The sequence below is a fragment of the Vigna angularis genome, chromosome 8 (assembly GCF_016808095.1).
Source record: "Vigna angularis cultivar LongXiaoDou No.4 chromosome 8, ASM1680809v1, whole genome shotgun sequence".
NCBI lineage: Eukaryota > Viridiplantae > Streptophyta > Magnoliopsida > Fabales > Fabaceae > Vigna > Vigna angularis.
Window position 1 is genome coordinate 12,135,314 of NC_068977.1, and position 20,381 is coordinate 12,155,694.

General features: G+C 29.8%; 1 long non-coding RNA gene across 3 annotated transcripts; it reads left to right on the plus strand.

Moving 5' to 3' along the window:
* Nucleotides 1-6,541: 6,541 nt before the first annotated feature.
* On the plus strand, nt 6,542-15,748 carry LOC108345010 (uncharacterized). Of its 3 annotated transcripts, none has more exons than XR_008245038.1 (4): nt 6,542-7,397; nt 7,583-7,639; nt 8,468-8,510; nt 15,405-15,748. It is a non-coding gene; the product is annotated as an uncharacterized LOC108345010 (long non-coding RNA). The 3 variants fall into 3 exon arrangements; XR_008245039.1 differs by lacking the exon at nt 15,405-15,748 and adding an exon at nt 11,378-12,352; XR_008245037.1 differs by lacking the exon at nt 15,405-15,748 and having other exon boundaries at nt 8,468-8,511.
* The last annotated feature ends 4,633 nt before the right edge of the window (nt 15,749-20,381 follow it).

Below are 20,381 nucleotides of genomic sequence, written 5' to 3' on the forward strand. Positions count from 1 at the left end.
ATAAAATCAATGATAATTTTCCGAACACCAGATTTATCAGTCATAGGTATTAACCAAGTATAGTAAGAAAAATCATCCACAACAGTTAGCAGGTATTTAAAACCACACATAGAAAGAATATTACAAGGACACCATATATTTATGTGAAGTAGATCAAAAATTTTCATTGTGTTAGAAGTGTTAATATAAAAAGGTAACTTTATTTGTTTAGCACGATGACAAGTGTCACATATGTATGTGGAATCATAAACAAGGAAAGGATATTTAAGTTTAGACTATTCAATCTGGTATTGTTTACAACATTGTTGGCAAAATTCGTAGTAGAGGTAAACATATTTGAAGAAAAATCACAATCATATAAGCCACCAATGATTCTAACTATAGAAATCATCTCTTTGGTTTGGATGTTCTATATAGTACACCCATGAAAAGAAAACAATTAGTTCACAATTGTTAGAATAAATAAACTTGAATATAGAGATAAGATTGAAAGAGAATTGTGGGACATAAAGAACATTTAAGAGTTGAATTTTATAATTGAGAATCACAGTTCCAGAATACTCAGGAAAAACAATGCACCATTAAAAAATGCAATTTGTATAGGTTTAATTCTATTGTAAGATGAAAAGTTTTGTAAAGAAACACGTATAGAGTCTCTAGATCCATAATCAAGAATTCATTTATTTTTAAAAGAATTAGAGGTAAGATTAGGACTAATATTACCGAAAAGGGATTGATTACTCGAAACAGATCCAACATGGTGAATTTGGACAAGAATGGATAAGTTCTTCAAATTGTGACTTTTGAAGAGCTCGATAAGGACTTAGAATTTTTGTGGTGTAAGGTGGATGTGTTTGGCATCGTCAGATTTACTTTCTTTGACATTTCCATTGTTCTATTGAATAGAAGTATTGTGAATCTATGCATGCTTCTTGAAAAGTTTATGGTCAGGTGGATAAATGTGCTTCTTATAACATACCTTCATGGTATAACTACTTTTGTTGCAATGAGTGCAGTGTCTTCTGCTAGTCTGGGTATTTTTAAAACCTTTGTCTTAATTAGGGAAGTCATTCTTCCTATATCACACAGATTCACTATGACTAAATCTGCGACAATAATTACAAGCGGTGGAAGAGGTTGAAGCAATGCAAGAAGTGGTATTATTATTGTCATGAGTCTTAACTATGGCTATCATTGGCCAACAATTTTCTATCTTATCCCAAAGCTCACAAAGTTTAGTAATGCATTCGAAAATACTAATATCACCTTAATGGAGGGTAGCAATGTCAAGTTGAAGGCTTATTACATATGAAAGGTTTCCTTGAGAAAACTTGTTTTTCATATCACTCCAGATATCAGAAGCTTTATCCATCCAAATGATACTTTATTTAATGGACGTAGAGACAAAATTACCAGCCACGAGACAACCATATTGTTTCCTCGATTCCAAGTAGCATGTTCAGGCTTGTCTTTTTCAGGTGAAAGAACATTACCAAGAACAAATTCAATTTTTTTTTTGGCGCTCAGAGTAGTGAACATCGAGTGGCTCCGAGAATGATAATTTGTATCATCAATAATAGATGAAACAAGAGAAATTGCTAGATTTTTGCTGGGGTGAAGATAAAGATGATTGTGAACAAAACTTTCTTCTACCATGAAAAACAAGAACAAAAGAAAAGAAACAAACTAGAGGAAGAAAGAAAAGAATAGAGAAAATAGAGTTATGTGCAGAAGAGTTCTTCAAAAGAAAAGCTATGATACCAACACAATTATAGATGTAATTCAGAAAGTTAAGAACATTTACAAAACTGATAGCAATGAAGTACCTGAAAAACACTAGAAGGAAGCGGGTGGGGGTTGAAGTGTTAATGGAAAACTTTTGCAACCCTTTTGATATAGAACATTGTCGAGTTCTCAAAATTTTCCTTTAAAAGCTTAGACGCTCGACTTGATAAAAATGTACGAATGAAAGTAATTTTTGACGTGCTATTCAGAATATATATTGCAGCGTTTTGTAAGAACTTCCCTTAAAAAAATGATCGTTTAGCTTGGAAGGTTGTTGTATTTAGAAAATGAGGCACAAGTGCAGGTTTTTGTAAGAGGATCATTTAGACAAAAGAATAGATAATTGCACAATTGATTTTCTACTGGTTCGTTCTAACTATGCTACGTACAATCTCCTCCGTAGAGGGTTGCACTATAATCTTCACACGATTACAAATGAGTATTAGCACCACTCCTGGTACTCAACTACCCTAACCGATATTTCCTTTGAGTATTCGCACCACTCTTGGTACTCAACAACTCTACCGAGATTTCCTTTGAGTATTAGCACCACTCCTGATACTCAACAACCCTAGCCGAAATCTCCTTGAGTATTTGAACCACTATTGGTACTTAAAAACCTTGCTAAGATTCTTCAACTCAAACTGACTTTAGTTGTAAGTGTAGAAATGGATATGCCTTATTTCCCAACCAAGAGGAGGGGTGAATTGGTTTTGTATAAAAAATTGTTATTTTCATAACCTTTGGAAAATCTTTAACCTTTTCTTGAAACACAAGCAAATAAAGATTGTAAAGCAGTAAAAGAGATAAGAGATTGAAAGACAAACACCGAGATTTTTATATTGGTTTGGCCTCAATGCCTATATCCAGTCCCTTTCAATAAACCTGAGATTGAAAGCCACTTCACTATAAAGATTGACTTATACAACAAGATTAACATAGACTCTCTCTCAATGCAATCTCCTCTCCAACTCCAAATCTAATATAGAAGAATACAACACAAAAAGAACAATCCTCTTTCTGCATAAACCCTTTGAGACACCTCTCAAAGAAACCAGAACCTCACGTTCTCTTCCTGGCCACCGGCAACAGGGAAACCACAATCCACAGATTGCAAAATCAACACTGATCTAATTCAGAACACCTCAGACTGTGGATGATGATTAGCAAACGAAAGCACACAACAATTGCTTCAAGAATCCTTTGAATCTTCCAAACTAAATGCTTCTTGATTCTTGGAGAATAAGCACCCCTGCAAAATCTTATCTCAACTCACTTTGTCAGATATTAAAGATGAAAGATCAAAAGTTCTTTATGCAGAGAGCTATGCGTCAATATATAGTTTTCTCAAGTGTTACGCATCTTAATCGATTACAATATTAATGTAATCGATTAAGCAATTAACACTGCTATACCGAAATTACATTAAAAGATATTTAACAGATTGCACATTTAATGTAATCGATTTCACAATCAATGTAAGTCAAAACAATTTAAAATATGACCGTTATATTAGTTAAGATTTATCATGAAAACAGTTTCCAGTGTACACAAGATTTAACCGATTAAGAAAATCGTGTAACCAGTTAAGTATAACACTTAACCAATTTTGAAAAATTTCTCGTTTGAAAACACGTCACTGCACTCTACAATGAGGTGTAACCAAATACATTAGTTTTAATCGATTATACATATAATGTAATTGGTTAAAACTTGCAATTTGCCACAATTAAGCATATGTTGATATATGATGAATCTAACTTATTATATAACCACTGTAATCGATTAACTCACACGGATATGCTTTGTGCAAAGAGTTTTATCATTCAAAATTATGAATATGCATACCATAGATATAAACTCATGTATAACCACAATAAGTATGCAAATCAAATAGTTCAAGCACAAACCAACATATAACACAACGTTGCATATGAAAACATTTTTGTTGTTATGCAAGTAACTTATTGAAACATTTCTGTTGTTGTGCAAGTAACTTATTGAAACATTTATGTTGTTGTGCAAGTAACTTGTTGAAACATTTATGTTGTTGTCATCATCAAAAACACATAAGGGTTTGGGTTTAGCTTTTACATAGCTCCCCTTATCAATAGTAAGTATTTTAATTATCTTCATAATTGCAATCAACGATTGCTTACAAGTAGTTCAGACTATATCTCTCGCAGAGAAGATTTGATTACAATAAAAAGCAGTCTAAACACTCAAAGATATTTCTCTCCTTTCTCTTACAATAGTAAGCAATACAACAATGAAGTTTGAGGGAATTTCTATTATTTTTTTCTATTCTCTTCTCTTATCTTTTCTCTTCTCAACTTAGATGTATTCTTTTTCTTGAGCTCTATGCTTTCTTCTTTTATCTTGGATGCTTGTAGGATGGATGTTTCGGTGTAAGCTTCTCACTTGAATGTCCTCTTAAGTTATCCTCTTGATTTTCTTTTCGAAAGCTCTTATATTTATATCTTCACGAATATTTGTTCGTTAGACTGAGCTTTTAGCCTTGATACTCGTGCTTTCTCTTTCTTTTTCGTACAACAGTCGTTAGGTAAATCAACTTGTCAGAGTAGACATGCTTTTTCAGTACTTGGTTGAAGTAGGTTGTACGTTCCTTTTAGGTATGGCTTCAAAAGAAGAACATTTTGTGAATATATCCTTTGTCTCTAACGTTCACTTTTGATAATTGATTTATAGCTTTGTGGATGCGTGTAAAATAGCTTATCTGCAAAGAGTAAGTAAATTGTGCATGCAACATATATGACACTTTTTGTTGTTTTTGAACGTTGAGCATTTAATGTTATTTAATGTTTGCTCAAAACAACAAAGTGTTTTTTGATTTGCTAACGCTAGATAACTTTTTGCAATTAATCTCTTTTCTAAAGATACCAAATATTGTATAGAGACTTCATCAGTGGACGAAGTATTGTTTGAAAAAAGTTTCTAAGGTTAAATCATTGATGGTTGTTTCAAGTAGAGTAATGCATTGATGTAGGGACTCGACCTTGGGGGTTATCTTGGTGTTTCAATAATCACTACATCTCAATAGAGAAGGGGATTATGTACTGAAGAGTAGTAGGAGATCCTAGTCTATGTTTGATGTCCTTAGCCATAGGTGGTAGACATACTAATCTTGTGTGGTAGCTTGTGGGGCCAACTGTTCCACCATTACAAGTGTACAACTTGCCATAGTTTGACATCAATACGTATATTCGGATTTGGTCAAGTCAAGATATTATCTGTATGCTTAGGTTTATTTTGGTTTGAAAGTGAATTGTGTTATACAATGTTTTAAATTGCATTATTTGATTATTTTATAATATTAGCTTATCCTTTTGTCTTTGTCTGTTTGTGCGTGCTTGTTTTCTCTTTTGCAATGATCACCTTAAATGGTGTGAGCTTATTGGATGTTCTTCTAGTTAATCTAGTGCAGACTGTAGGTGAACTGGTGACATACTTAGGTTTTGGTTAAACCTTCCCATTAAAAAATCTCTAGATTTTCTAATTAATTATCATCCTTGTAAAATATTTAGTAGATTTACATTATTTAAATAAGAGGTTACAAAGTTTAAAAATATTTAAAATCTCTACATTATTTAAGAGTTTTTTTTTTCCTGAAAGGTTAAATAATATAGCACAAAATTATATTAATTATAACAAAATTTTCATTCTCATTATAGATATCACATAAATAATTTAACATGATAACTTATATATTTTTATATATAAATTATAATTTTCAAGATGTTGACGATACTAATGATATAGAGTACAAAATCAACTTATTATATTGAAGATCATGATCGTTATTTTTGTAAAACTTATTGTTCTGGTCACAGAGACAATCTTTGTCAAGATAAAAAACTTTAAAAAAAATAAAAATCTTTAGAAAAATATAATTTTAATTAAAAGGAAATTATTTATATAATTCAAACCTTTTATTATTAAAATACTATAATATTATCTATATTTTTTTATAAAAATCACCATTCCACTTAAATTATTTTATAGATTCTCACAATTTAAAAAAGAAAAAGAAAATTCTCATACCAAGATTACTTTTACTTCACATCAAGTAGTACTGACTTCATCTTTATTTTTATCATTTTTACAAAAATAAGTGAATCATTCACTCAAAAATTGTTTTCTGGATGTATAGTTAATTGGTAGGAACAAACTAGTGGTATGAGAAAGAACTTCTATCATGCATGACACATATTTATTAAAAATCTGAACATTTTCTAACATAGTAAATAATAAAATAACTTAAACGTCAGTTGAGAACTTATACAATATTTTTTTTTCTAAAGTTAGATACTCAGTAAATTATAATTTTCAAGATGTGATAAAGTTTTTTTTATAATTAAAATATTATACAATATCCACAACTTTATTTTACAAGTTTAAAAAAAAATTAAAACTCTTATAGTATTTAAGATTTTGTTTTCTGAAAATTTATAAAATATAATAGATAATTATATTATATATAATTTAAATATAACAAATATTTGATATCACATAAATAATTTAACATAATAACTTATATATTTTTATATTTAAATTATAATTTTCAAGATGTGATAAAGTTTTTTTGTTATGATTATGTGTGCACATAAAAATGGTGGATTATCTTATCACAGAAGCAAGGAATGGTGGAAAATCTTATCTCTTGAAAATAACACAGAATTATAATGTATTTAATATTGGGCGGTGCAACTAAGTTTTTATTTAATGGTTGTCCCAGTAACCCTAAAACCGTCTCTCACAGTAACCCTAACTCTCTTTCTGTTATCTCCGCCTCCTTTCTTTTTTTTTTTCTTTCTTCCTTCGTTCCTTCAAGTGAGTTTTGTAAAGAGATTTTTTCTCACAGTAACAATTCTCGGTCCAGCACAGCAGCGGATAGCACGGTCTTGGCTTCATTCATCACGCATCCAGCAGGGATTTTGGCTTGAAGAAAAGAGAAGAGAATGGTTATTGAATGAAAGGGGCCCACGGACAAATTAATTTGGACAGCAGCAAGCTTCACACGGACAGCAGCGTCCAGGAGGTGCGGGGAGAAAAATCACATTCATTTGGTCTCATCCAGCAAGCTAGGAGGTGGACGAAGAAACACGTGAAGGAGGATTTTACTTTCTCTTTGGAAGATGCACACGGGCATTGAATAAGAAGCAGCGTCCAGCTGGTTTTGGAAAAAAAGCAGGCCTTAACTAGAAGAGGAAACACAGTCCAGCAGCTGGAGGAAGGGGTGCCTGGAGTAGCTGATTCAACGTCCAGCATCTTGGAATTGAGGAGGTGCTGGGAGAGAAATGGGCAGAGGGCCTGGTCCAACATCCAGCCTACACACAGCCACAGAGATGGAGGGTTACGGAGAGGATTAAAAACATTTTTTTTTGGGGGCGAAGCCAGGGGTCCAGCCGCCACCTATGGGGGATGGTTTTTGGCTTCACGGGAGAGGTGCTGTCACGGCTGCACTTTAGAAAGCAATGTAGTCAAGGAAAGGAGCTGTTGCGGTTTAGAGAGAGAAGCGCTGCAGCAAGGGGATTTCTTTTGGAGGCGCTGACACACTTTGAAGAGGAGGACTTTCATTGTTCACCATAGGAGTACGTGACTTTCATTTTTCCAATTATGTTTTTGTGTTTAATTTCCGGTTTCAATTTAGTTGATTTCTAATCACACAAATTCTTTTAAAACCCCAACTATGTGTTGATTTGAGACTCAACCCAACTTGATCTTTGAAAGACGACCTAACAAATGATTATGTCTGTTCTATTGGCTATGAAAACAGGTTTGATAGATCAAGCAAACTGAGAAACCAGTTCAGTTAAAGCTGTGTTCTGACTTGGTGAGCTTTCTATTCATGTTGTTGTATTTGATTTCAGTTTTAGAATTGTCAACTAGTTTTCTTTTTCTTTTTTTTTACATCTTTTTCTCATTATTATGTTTACAATCTTTTACCTAATAAAGGCAGAAAATGTTTTAAAGTTTTCTCAGAACAAATATCTTCTGTTCAATAATACATTATATATATGTGGAGATGAAGTTAGGTTTTGGTGGAGACAAAAAATTACTATATATGTAATTAATTTGTTTTATTATATATATAAATTGTAAGAAATACTTCAGAGTAAAATAAATATTTTCTTGCCCAAGATGTTCATATTAAATATTGTACCGAATATAATTGAGTAGGGATTGATTATATTATTTAATGAAAGATGTACTAAAAAAATTAGTTTTAGGTTTATAATAAAACTAAAGTCATAACAAACTAAGGGAAGAAATATATTTTCTTCGCTAAAAAAAAAGAAAAAGATATTTTATTAATCATTTATGTAAAGCTAAAAGGTTAGAATTTATCATATATTAGATTTAATTTACAACTATGAAATATAAAAATTTCATTTCGTTTTTCTATTAATTCTTGAAAAATGGACCTTATTTCATGTTATTTAGACATTACCAAATATTTCTATACATGTATTAATATATTAATTACTAGTTTATTATTAAACTAACAGAGTCATATATTAATATATTCCGAAAATAAATTAATTCTATTATATTGATAAAATAATTTTTACAAAATTTTTTCTTTTTGACACAATTTAGTTTTTCATTTTATAAGTCTAACGAACAATAAAAATGTATTCTTTTCCTATTGTTGTTGGAGGGTTATAATGTCACCAGGTTTCTCACATGGATATAGCTTCAAGGTTAGTATTGCCATCTTTAGAGTTTATTTATGACATAATATTTGCTTGCAAGATGTTCAATGTTATATTAATGTTTTCTATATTTTACTTTATACATTTATTGGAAAGTAATCTATTGTAATTATTAATCAAATATTATTTTTGTTGAATTTCTTATAATATTCTTTTAACAATATAACTTACTTCTAGAAATATGTCGAGTTATTTATAAAAGTTATTTATAATAAGATCTTCTTAATTATTGTCCCTATAACTGTAGTTTTAGGTTTTTACCATTAGATTGTTTTATTCTGACACTAAAACGTAGGTATACTTTATCAATATAAAATGTTCTCATTGTAGAATGGGAATGCATGATTTGATTGTTGTTCCTTTTTGTGCATTATATATTATATAGTTAAATAATAAGGAATTAGTATATTTGTGTCAAAAGTTAGTGTACAAGTTAGTGTACGCATGATATTTTAAAGAAATTTATGACATGATTTCATTTTAAGATGTGTCAAAATTTTATATGCGTGGCGTGATTTCAATATTTAATCTTCATTCCAATTGTTTATACACTAACCTTAGGAATGTAGGATTTGTGACACATAATTAAAAAAATATAGTAATTATATATATTTTTTATTTATTGTATATCTAACTAGTTAATTTAACATTTAATTTATTAAATAATATCTTTATTTTTATGTACTTACTACTATATAGACATGTGAACAAATATTTTTATATAATAATGTGTAATTTAAATTCAGAAAATAAGACATTATTTTTATTTTTTTTTCATGTGATTTTACCCTTCATTTTAATAAAAAAATGAAAATAACATTATCCATAAATAAAAAAGGAGTTATGTTTGTAGGAAGAAATTGAGATGAGCACCTATTAATACACTATATTTGTTATTATGTAAAAGAATTTGATTTTAAATCTATTGTGAAAGTGTTTATTGTTTAGAAGGCTTCAGAAGTATTAAAATTAAATAGTATCAATTGTTGACTTCTTATCAGTTAGTATGAAAAAAATATTATTTTTCTATCTGTCATATATTTCAAAATATGTTTCTAATTGTACATTATAAGTTAATAATGATAAGAACTATGTATTTCATTTTATAATAAGTTTTTTTATGAGATGGTATTATTATTGGTGGTTTATGGTCTTTTTTTCTCGTTATGTGATATCTTATAGAAGTTTGAAGTAGAAAGTTAAAATAGTTTTAGAGGTTATGAACAAAAACACCTTAATGGTTAAATTTCATATTATATTAGAATATTGACTTTGATCTTAAATGACTTGAAATAAAAGTGAGCTATCTCTTGCAACTTTTGTTTGAAGTTTGGTGGAATATTAATTTTTTTTGAGATACTTTAATTAATGATGTTTTTTGTGTGGATGATTTTGGTATGGGTTTCATCGTTACCAACTAGAAATGATAGCAATTCCTAATCGAAATATATAGGAGATTTAATTATGATATCATATCTTATATTATTAAATGATTTTCTTTGAATTGATTTCAAGAAGGTAAAATGGATATTTTAAGTTAGATTTTTCTTTAGATTTTAATAATATTAAGTGGTGCCTTCTTGAAATCAAAGGAAAATTATTTAATATATATTGCATATTAAATCTTCCAAATGTTTCATTCATGAATTAGTTTTATTACTAGTAGTTATGGATGAAGATCTATACCAAAGTCTTTTATATGAAAATTTCAATTCAAGTATCTCATGTAAAAGGTATTTCACCCACAAAACTTCAAACAAAGTTGTAAATTTTAAGTTTCTTTTTATCGAATTGTTTAGAATTAAAACCAATAGTTTGGTATGAAATTCAATCAACAAGGAGTTATGTCTATGCAATGCATACTTTATTTACTAACTAATTCTTCTAAAATAACTTCAACTTATTACTTCAAATTCTTGCAAGATATAACAAAAATCTTATCATAAATTAAAATCAAATATATTTTTTATTTATTATCATTAACTTATAGTGAATTTTGACAATTAAACAAGATATTTTTGAAAAGTGATAAACCAAAAAATAATATTGCTTTTTCATACTAATTGATATAAAACAACTATGTCATTCATATTATTTTATTTTAATGTTTCTGAAGTCTTCTTAGCAACAAGTGATTTCACAATAGACTTAAAACTATTCTTTGGTATAATGTACAATAGTAGGTTCTCATCTCAATTTCTAACAGTCAAAATGAATTCATAGATAAAATATTACTATATCAAAAGAAAATTACAAAACATGTAATATAATCATTCTCATTAACAAATATAAAAGATGAAAATTCTCCAGAATTACTTTAAGTATATATTTTCTTCTGACAATAAAAAAACCAGAATAAGGTGCTTAAAAAAGTGGGATAAATATATTTTAAGAATTATCTTCTTACAGAACTATGCATTCACCACACAAAATTTAAAAAAAAAATTAAAATTCTTACTCTATTTAAGATTTTTTTTTCTGAAAATTTATAAAATATAATAGATAATTATATTATATATAATTTTAATATAAAAAGATTTTCATTTATTCGTATAAATGATTTAACATAATAACTCATATGTTTTTATATTAAAATCAAAATTTTCAAGATGTGATAAAGTTACTTTTTTTTTACAGAAGTATTATGTATTTAATGTTGGGTGGTACAAGGAAGTTTCTACTTAAGTTCTCACACTAATCCTAAAATCCTGGATGTGACTATTGCTGTATTTGATTTCAGTTTAGAAGTTGTCAACTAGTTTTATTTATTTATTTTAATTATTTATTTGACATCTTCTCGTTATTATGTTTACCATTTTTTACCTAACGCAGAATTTTTAACCCTTTGACATCAGGAAACAAACAAATAGGGATTTCTCTCCCTATCTCATTCTAATATCATTTTTCTAATTTATTATTTTAGAAAACATTATGAAATTGTAAAAAATAAATAAAAAATATATTTCTGTTCATAATGTTTATTTTTTTGTTAGTTACTGTAAGAATGAATAATTGTTTTAATTATTTTTAGTTACTGTAAGAATGAATAATTCTAGTGAAAAACAATAGGATTTGGGCTTGCTATGTAGGAATAAAACAGAAAAAGTTTTAAAGATTTCTCAGAACAAATATCTTCTGTTTGGTGGAGAAAAAAAATTACTATATATGTAATTAATTTGTTTTATTATATATATAAATTGTAAGAAATACTTAAGAATAAAATAAAATAAAAATGTTTTTGTTTTCCTACTGTTGTTGGAGGGTTATAATGTCACAAGGTTTCTCACATATGCACATAGCTTCAAGGTTAGTATATTGCCATATCTAATCTAGAGTTTATTTATGACATAATATTACTTGCAAGATGTTCAATGTAGTGTATTATAGTTCAATGTAGTGCACAAATTTGGTAATAGTTCTTTATGTGTTTTAAGATAAATCAAAAGTAACATTATCTCAATTTATTTTAATATTTTCTATATTTTAGTTAATACATTCATTGGAAAGTAATGTATTGTAAATATTAATGAAATATTAGTTTTGTTGAATTTTTTGTAATATTCTTTTAATAATATAATTTACTTTTAGAAATATGACTTTTTATTTATAAAAGTTGTTTATAATAAGATCTTCTTAATTATTGTCCTATATCTAGAACAGTATGTTAATTGTTAAACAGTACTTTCATGTTTTTACCATTAGATTGTTTTATTCTGGCACTAAAAGGTAGGTATACTTTTTTAATATGAAATGTTTTCATCGTAGAATGAAAATGCATGATTTTATTGTTATTCCCTTGTGCATTATATATTAAGTAATTAAATAATGAGGAATATAATATATTTGTGTTAGGTTAGTATATTTGTGTTAGGTTAGTGTACGCATGATATTTTAAAGAAATTTATGATATGATGTCATTGCATAAGATGTGTCAATTTTATAAGTGTGGCATGATATTTAATCTTCATTCCAATTGTTTATACACTAATCATAGGAATGTAGGATTTGTTAGACATTATTTTTATTTTTTTTCATGTTGTTTTATCCTCCATTTTAATATTTTTAGAGTTAAATTAAACATGAAAATAACATTTTGATAATTAGTGTTGATATTGTATCCATAAATAAAAAAGGAGTTATGTTTGTAAAAAGAAATTGAGATGAACACCTATTAATACACTATATTGGTATTATGTAAAAGAATTTGATTTTAAATCTATTGTGAAAGTGTTTACACTTAGCTTTAAAATTAAATAATATCAATTATTGACTTTCTTTATCGGTTATTATGAAAAAAAATATATTTTTCTATCTATTATATATTTCAAAATATATTTTTTAATTATACAAGTTAATAATGATAAGAATGAAAATGTGTTTATATTTTAAATCTTTCGTTATATCTCATAGAAGTTTGAAGTAGAAAGTTAAAATGGTTTTAAAACAATTGGTTATGAACAAAACACCTTAGTGGTTAAATTTGATATTATATTAGACTATTGACTTTGATCCTAAATAATTTGAAATAAAAGTGAACTATCTCTTCAAATTATTTTTTTGAAGTTGTGAGATATTAATTTTTTTTGAGATACTTTAATTAATGTTTTTCTATGGATGATTTTGATGTGAGTTTTCATCATTACCAACTAGAAATAAAGTAATTCATAGTTAAAATATACATGGAGTTTAATTATGGAATAGTATCATATATTATTAAATGATTTTTTTGAATTGATTTCAAGAAGGTAATAATGAATACTTTAAGTTAGACTTTTCTTTGGATTTTAATAAAATTAAGTGATGCTAAAGAAAAATCATTTAGCATTGTATAATTACATCTCCAAATGTTTCATCCATGAATTAGTTTTATTCCTCGTAGTTATGGACGAAGATTTATATCAAAGTCTTTTATATAAAATTTTCAATTCAGGTACTTCATAAGAAGGTATTCACTCATAAAACTTTAAACAAAGTTGTAAAGTATATTTCTCATTTTTCGAATCGTTTAGGATTAAAACTAATAGTCTAGTATGAAATTCAATCAACAAGGAGTTATGTTCATGCATACTTTGTTTACTAACTAATTCTTTTCAAATGACTTCAGCTTATTACTTCAAAATCTTGCAAGATATAACAAAAAACTTATCATAAATTGAAATCAAACACATTTTATGTTTATTATCGTCAACTTATCATGAATTTTCACAATTAAACAAGACATTTTTGAAAAGTGATAGACAGAAAAATAACATTTTTTTTATACTAACTAATGATAAAACAATTGCCATTGATATTATCTAAATTTTAATGTTTTTGAAGCCTTCTTAGCAATCAAGTATTTTCACAATAGACTTAAAACTATTTCTTGATATAATATACAAGAGGCTAGTAGGTTTTCACCCAATTTCTTTTACAAACATGATCAAAATGAGTTCATAGATACAATATTACCATATTAAAATACAAAAAGAAAATCATCTACAGGGACTACAAAAAAATGAAATATAATCCTTTTCATTAACAATTATAAAAAATGAAAATTCTCCAAAATTACCTTAAGTAAATATTCAACTTGTCCTCAGCTTTCTTCTTATGACAATAAAGAAACCTAAATTAGGTTTTTTAAAAAAGTGGAATAAATAAACTTTTGAGAATTATTTTCTAATAGAAAATTGCATTCAGCATGCTTTGATATCTTCTACGTTGTTTGAAAAGACAAGGAAACTACTTTAACCTTGTTAATCCTTTTATTCCTTTGTTTTCTCTTCCCTTTCTTTTGTAATGTTATAGCTGGAACATCTGATGATATTGTGAAACCAAAACGTAATGATGTAAACAACAACAAATCAGTTCTTTGTAATGATGTCGCAGATGATGGTGGTTGTTCAGAAAAATAGAGGTATAGAGATAAACGATGAATTTAGGAAGTTGATTTTAGCATGGATGTCATTAAGTGGAAATGACTAATTGGATTACGTGATTCCAATCTTATGTTTGACAGGTTGCTAGAACTCTTATATATGTTGGCCTCAAGTATTCTAATATTAATGAATATATAAGTTATCTTGTATATATAATTTATTTATAGTAAAATTTTAATTGATTAATTTTTTTATTGTAGTATTTTTTTAGTTGCAAAAGCTAATAATATTTTGACAATCAAATTATTGAGGTTAGAAAATATTGGTGTTTTTATTCATTAGTAAATGTTTATTATATGTTATGATATTGTCTTATAAAATTATTTTGCTTATGATGATTTGAATTTATTTTTATGCTTATATATTGTTTTATAAAATTACACTGGATTCTAATCATGAGTGAGATTAGCAATGAAGTCATGATACACATTGATTTGAGTTGTTTAAACTACATTTTTTATGAAATTACACTGTCTAGAAAGCTATGTCTAACTACTAACATATTAAAAAGTGTTAACTAGTTATCGAACGCCATTAACAAATTAAAAAAAAACACTATCTATAACTATGAAAATAGATAGAGTTTTTCAAAAAAACGCTATTTATTGGTCTTTTATATTTTTTTTTAATTTAGAATTTAAAATAGAGCAATAGATAGCGTTGTTTTTAAAAGCATTATCTATTGAAACACAATAGATAGCGTCTTTTTTAAAAAGCGATATATTTTAAAACACAATAGATAACACTTCTTAAGATAAGTGTTATTTATTTGTCTTAAAAAAGTTTTGATAACAGTTTTTGCTTCCTGATTTTCCTTTGTTGTTCGACTTTGGCTTTGCTCTTTCGTTCAAATTCATTCAGCCTCTCTTTTCATCACCAGTGCTTTGCATTGCTTTAAGTTGTAGTTGGTTGTGTCATTGCTTGTAACACTTTTAGAACTCTGTTTGTGTACTACGTGTAGGATTCCGTTCGTGCACTAGGTTTGGGATTTCATTCAAACTCGCATCGTTGCCGGGGTAAACCGAGAATGACACTGAGTCTTCTCCCTTTGCATTCCACCAACAATTTAGTCTCTAATATATTTATACTTTGGATGTTGGCCCTAATGGATTGTTAAACATTAGGTTGTTGATGTACCGCATCTTTTCTTATTTGCTTGATTTTAAATTCGTTGCTGCGAACCCTAGGGTTTGCCGATTGTTTTCCAGCGAAGCCTCCAAGAAAAAGGGTGAGTCTTACTGGACATGAAGTGAGTCATCTGGTTTAAACACAATTCTCAATACATTACATGCACAATCTCAATAATATGCATTTCTCATCAATCATAAAATTTATAACACCTTTCTCACTACCTTTCATGCATAGTCTCAATACTATACATTAACTCACCAATAAAAAAATTCATTATGTAACTAGATACTACCCACAAATATTTCATGTTAACCCATATCATAGCAAAAACCCTTTTAAAACCATTTCTACATCTAAAATTCTCCACGCACAAAATTTATGTTTTATCACTAAGGCTCACTCTCATAGATACATTACAATTCAAAATGAAAACTATTATATAATTTTGGTTAAACCACTTTCGCAGTGCCTATTTATGTTAGATTTTCCCAGTTAGATCCTTTTTCTTAATTTTTTTCCCAATTGAGTCCTTCAAAGTGAAAAATTAACTCAATTAGCTTCCTACCGTTAAATTGGGTTAACGTGGTTAAGTTTTTTATGACTTAACAACTTAACTATTGAAAATAGAATGACTTAATTTCTCACACCAAGAGGGGAGGTGAATTGGTGAAATGTAAAACCAATGCTTTCTTTAAATCTTTTTCGCAAAGTGGATGTCTTTAAAAGCTTTCTTGAAATGCAAGGAAAAAGATTTGTTTATGCAGTGAAAATTAAATCGATTGAATATAGTAAGAAGTTGACTGAATAAAAGAGTGTAGGGATAGAAATATCAAGTGTTGAGTTTTTATACTGGTTCGACCAAGCATACATGCAGTGTTCTTCCAACCACAGGAAGCCAATGCACTATAATGATCAATGTTTTTACAACAAGGCTTTTATAGCGACCTCACGTCAAAAATATAAAACACATCTCTAGCCCTCTAATCAAAATATAAACATATACAAACAGACTAGCAGTAGGAATCCCCCCTCTCCTACAATCCAAACCCTTTGAGCCACCCTCAAAGTCAAGAACGCAACACGCTCTTCTTCCGGTAATCACAACATGGAACCTCAATCCAATCTTTACAAGATTGTAGCCTCTGATCTCTCAGTTACACCCAATGTGCAGATATGATCAGCCTTTGTACGTGCAGTTAACTTGCTCTTCAAGAATCCACAAGTAGATGATCACCACGGTCACTTCTTGTTTCTTGGAGATCTTTCTCTCTTTTTCACTTAACCTTTCTTCTTTTCTCTCTATTTTTCTCTCATCTAAAACTTTGTCGCTTCTAGTGATAATAGCTTGACATTCCTCCCTAGGGTTATATTTCATGTTACTCTCAAGATTATCCAGCTTCTGACTTATGTGACAAAGTTGCCTCCCTATCCTTCTGAATGTTGCTTGAGTGCTTTTATGATGAGAATCAGACATCTGCATTAAATATTGAAGTGTGTCATCCATCTTAGCCATTCTTTCTGAGAGAGAGGGTTGTAGCTGCCATTGTTGTTGTGGCAGCCTATCAAATTGTTCGACAGCTTGCCCAAATTGACTTTGACCCATGTTTAAGTGAAGTTTCCACCAGTGGTTGAAATTACCTTGGTGGAATTGAGTGTCCATATAGTTAACTTCTTGTCCAAATTGCATCCTACAAGCACTAGACACAAAACTTTAGAAAACACTCTTAGCACAAAAACAAAAACAAACGACACAAAACAAAAATTAAAAATAGGATAAAAATAAAAATAAAAATAGAAAAATAAAAATAAAGTCAAAGTTAATCAAGAATCACACAAATAGAATATTTTAAATCGTGAGTCCCCGGCAACGGCGCCAAAAACTTGTTGATGGATTGGCAAGTGTACCAAATCGCACAAGTAATATAAAATGGTAAGACCAAGTATCGTATCCCAGAAGACTCTCGGCACTAGACAGTTGTGTGATAACTCAATTAATTAAGACTTAAATAAAACGAGATCATTGGTTTAAGATGCAAAGACAGAAAATTAAATATGAATGTAGTTTGATCAATAGCAAAAGAGCACAATGATAAACGGATGTTGTTTAAGATGAGATGAGTATGTTGTTGGGGTTAGATTTCACCAAGTTCCCTCTCATGTATGTAAGAATTCTTCTTTATGCATTAATGTCAACGTCACTCACTAAATCACCTAAACCCGATCCCTCGGCGAAATAGGCATGTCCTTAATCACCAGTTCATGCAATTCCTAGCATTCCTAGCAATTAAATGTGAAGATCAAGAGCTTTAAGATGACCATGACTCATACCCTCATCCCTGAGAAATATTACTCTTGGGAGAATTCAACAAGAACCTGAATTGTAAGGAACCTCCCGACACTCATGCAATTCATACATCATGAATAGTTAAACACAACATGTAATAAGCATAGATGAATTACTCTAACAATTAATGAAAAAACATATATTATTAAGAATCAATTCAAATACATGAGAGTTCACAAGGCTACATCATCCCCTAACAACAAATAGAGTTTAGTTCACCATAGACATGATGAAACTAGATGAATAATAGAAAAGCATGAGATAGCAACACCCTAAAAGTAGAGGATGGAAGCTTTCGCATCTAAATCCGCCTTTAGAGACTGGAATAGTGTGCTGTTGTGCTGCTTCAGCCAGAGATACAAAACCTAAGACGTGCAAATCCTTAAATAGAACATAAAAATAAAAGAAAACAGGTCCAAGCCCACGAAACTGGCGCTCAAGCGCCCTAAATGGGGTGCCTGGGTGGTGTGCGGCACCATCTGGCGCTTAAGCGCCCCTAGAAGGGCGCCCGGGCGGTGTGCGATGCACTTCTGGTGCTCAAGCGCCCCTGAGGGGCGCCCGGGCATAGTGCGGGACGAAAATTCTACACTCTGGTTGACTTTTATGCATTCCAACTATTTGGTACTTTAACTCTTCTTTCAAATCATTCCAATAATCTACAAAATCAAGGGAATTTAGTAATAAAATCATCAAGTATAACCTCAACTCTCTTATTCACAAAACTAAAGCAAAAACATGATTCCTAGCAAGTTTCTAAGCAGAAAAGGGTGCATTTATGTATAAATTACATCATAGATAACGGTATTTTCAACCGTTATCATGAACATATTGCAAGAACACCGAAACACCCTTTCTCGTATTCTTCACTAATGCGACGTTCATTCATCCAGCTTCGATCCATACTATGTTCGTAACATACTTCATCAGTTTCAATTTTTTAACTCTCACAAGGTTAGGCCCTACCCATTCAGAAAAATTATTTTTCATAATTTGCTAGGTCACGTGCAAAGAAGTCTAACATGATAAATTTGATAAAATGTCAACAACATTTCCCATTGGTTTCCAAAATACACGAAATGAGAGTGGTCAAGGATGACCACAATCAAATATGCATCCGGAGAACAACACAAATAATCTGAATCGAAATTTTATCAATCTTATCCATAAACTCCAACGTACATGTTATAGCAAATTATGAAAAATAATTTTCCCAAACTGTCCAATCGGACAATTCAAAATTTAATACAAACGATTAAAAGATTAATCGTTTGTGTTAAATTTCAAACGGGAACTAAGTTTCACTCAATGATTTGATACTTATAATCTAACATGTCAATCATAATAACACAACACAACTTTATCACATGCATATTCCAAAGCCAATAACACATGCATACCTAAAAGCTAATAACATGCATACGCAAAAAGCCAATAATATGCATACACAAAAGCCAATAACATGCATACACAAAAGCCAATAACATGAATACACAAAAAGTTTTCAACAAGTAAGCTAATCTTCTTAGCAGATTAAAAACGCAATGGAGGGAAATGGAGGAGTGCACGTCCAAAAACGCAGGCCAAAAAGGGTCGAAAACGCCGCCCAAGAACACACCAGAAACTGCACCAAAACGCAACGAAAACACATTTTAATCAGTTCAAATGGAAGATATTTCATCATAGAGTAATTTAATCGGAGTAAAAGTATATTTAAATAGTCCAAAAGAGAGAAAACGCACCTGAAAATGCAATGCCGCAGAGAGAAAACGCGAGGAGGAAGACAATGAACAGTGAGCGTAACTCCCTGCGGGTTCACATTTTCCTGTATAATAGGCTATAGATGTCGGGTGCTGGGAGGGACTGACGTCTATAATAGTATAGACGTCGGGGCCCTCACTAATATGATGTCTTTCTGATTTAAAAATTAATATTTGCAGTGCATATAGACGTCGATTCAAAGGGTGCCCGACGTCTAGGTTAACTTCTCACCTACCCTGTCAACCATATAGATGTCTGTTACAGGGGGTCGACGTCGATAATTGTTTATAGACGTCAGGTTGGCGGGATCAGACGTCTCTATGACAGAAAAAAATGACTTTTCACCTACCTGTCAGGCATATAGACGTATGTTAAGGGGGGGGGCCTTAATAGACATCTATATGTCCAACTTATTTACGAAAATGCTATCGGTCAATAATTTACGTTAATTATTTTGTGATCCAACGTCTACGGAGTGACGTTAAAGACCAATTCTGCACTAATACCCTTACACTGGTTTCCTACTCTATTCCAAAAGAAAGAAAAACCAAACATAATCTTTTATATACGTGGGACCCACGTGGGCCCCTAACTCTAAGATAAACCCAACAACCTACTTTAGAAACGGAAAATGGTATGTTGACAACGATTTTTTGCCAACAATTTGACAACGCCAGGTGGCGTCTTTGCATTGGCCAAAATAAA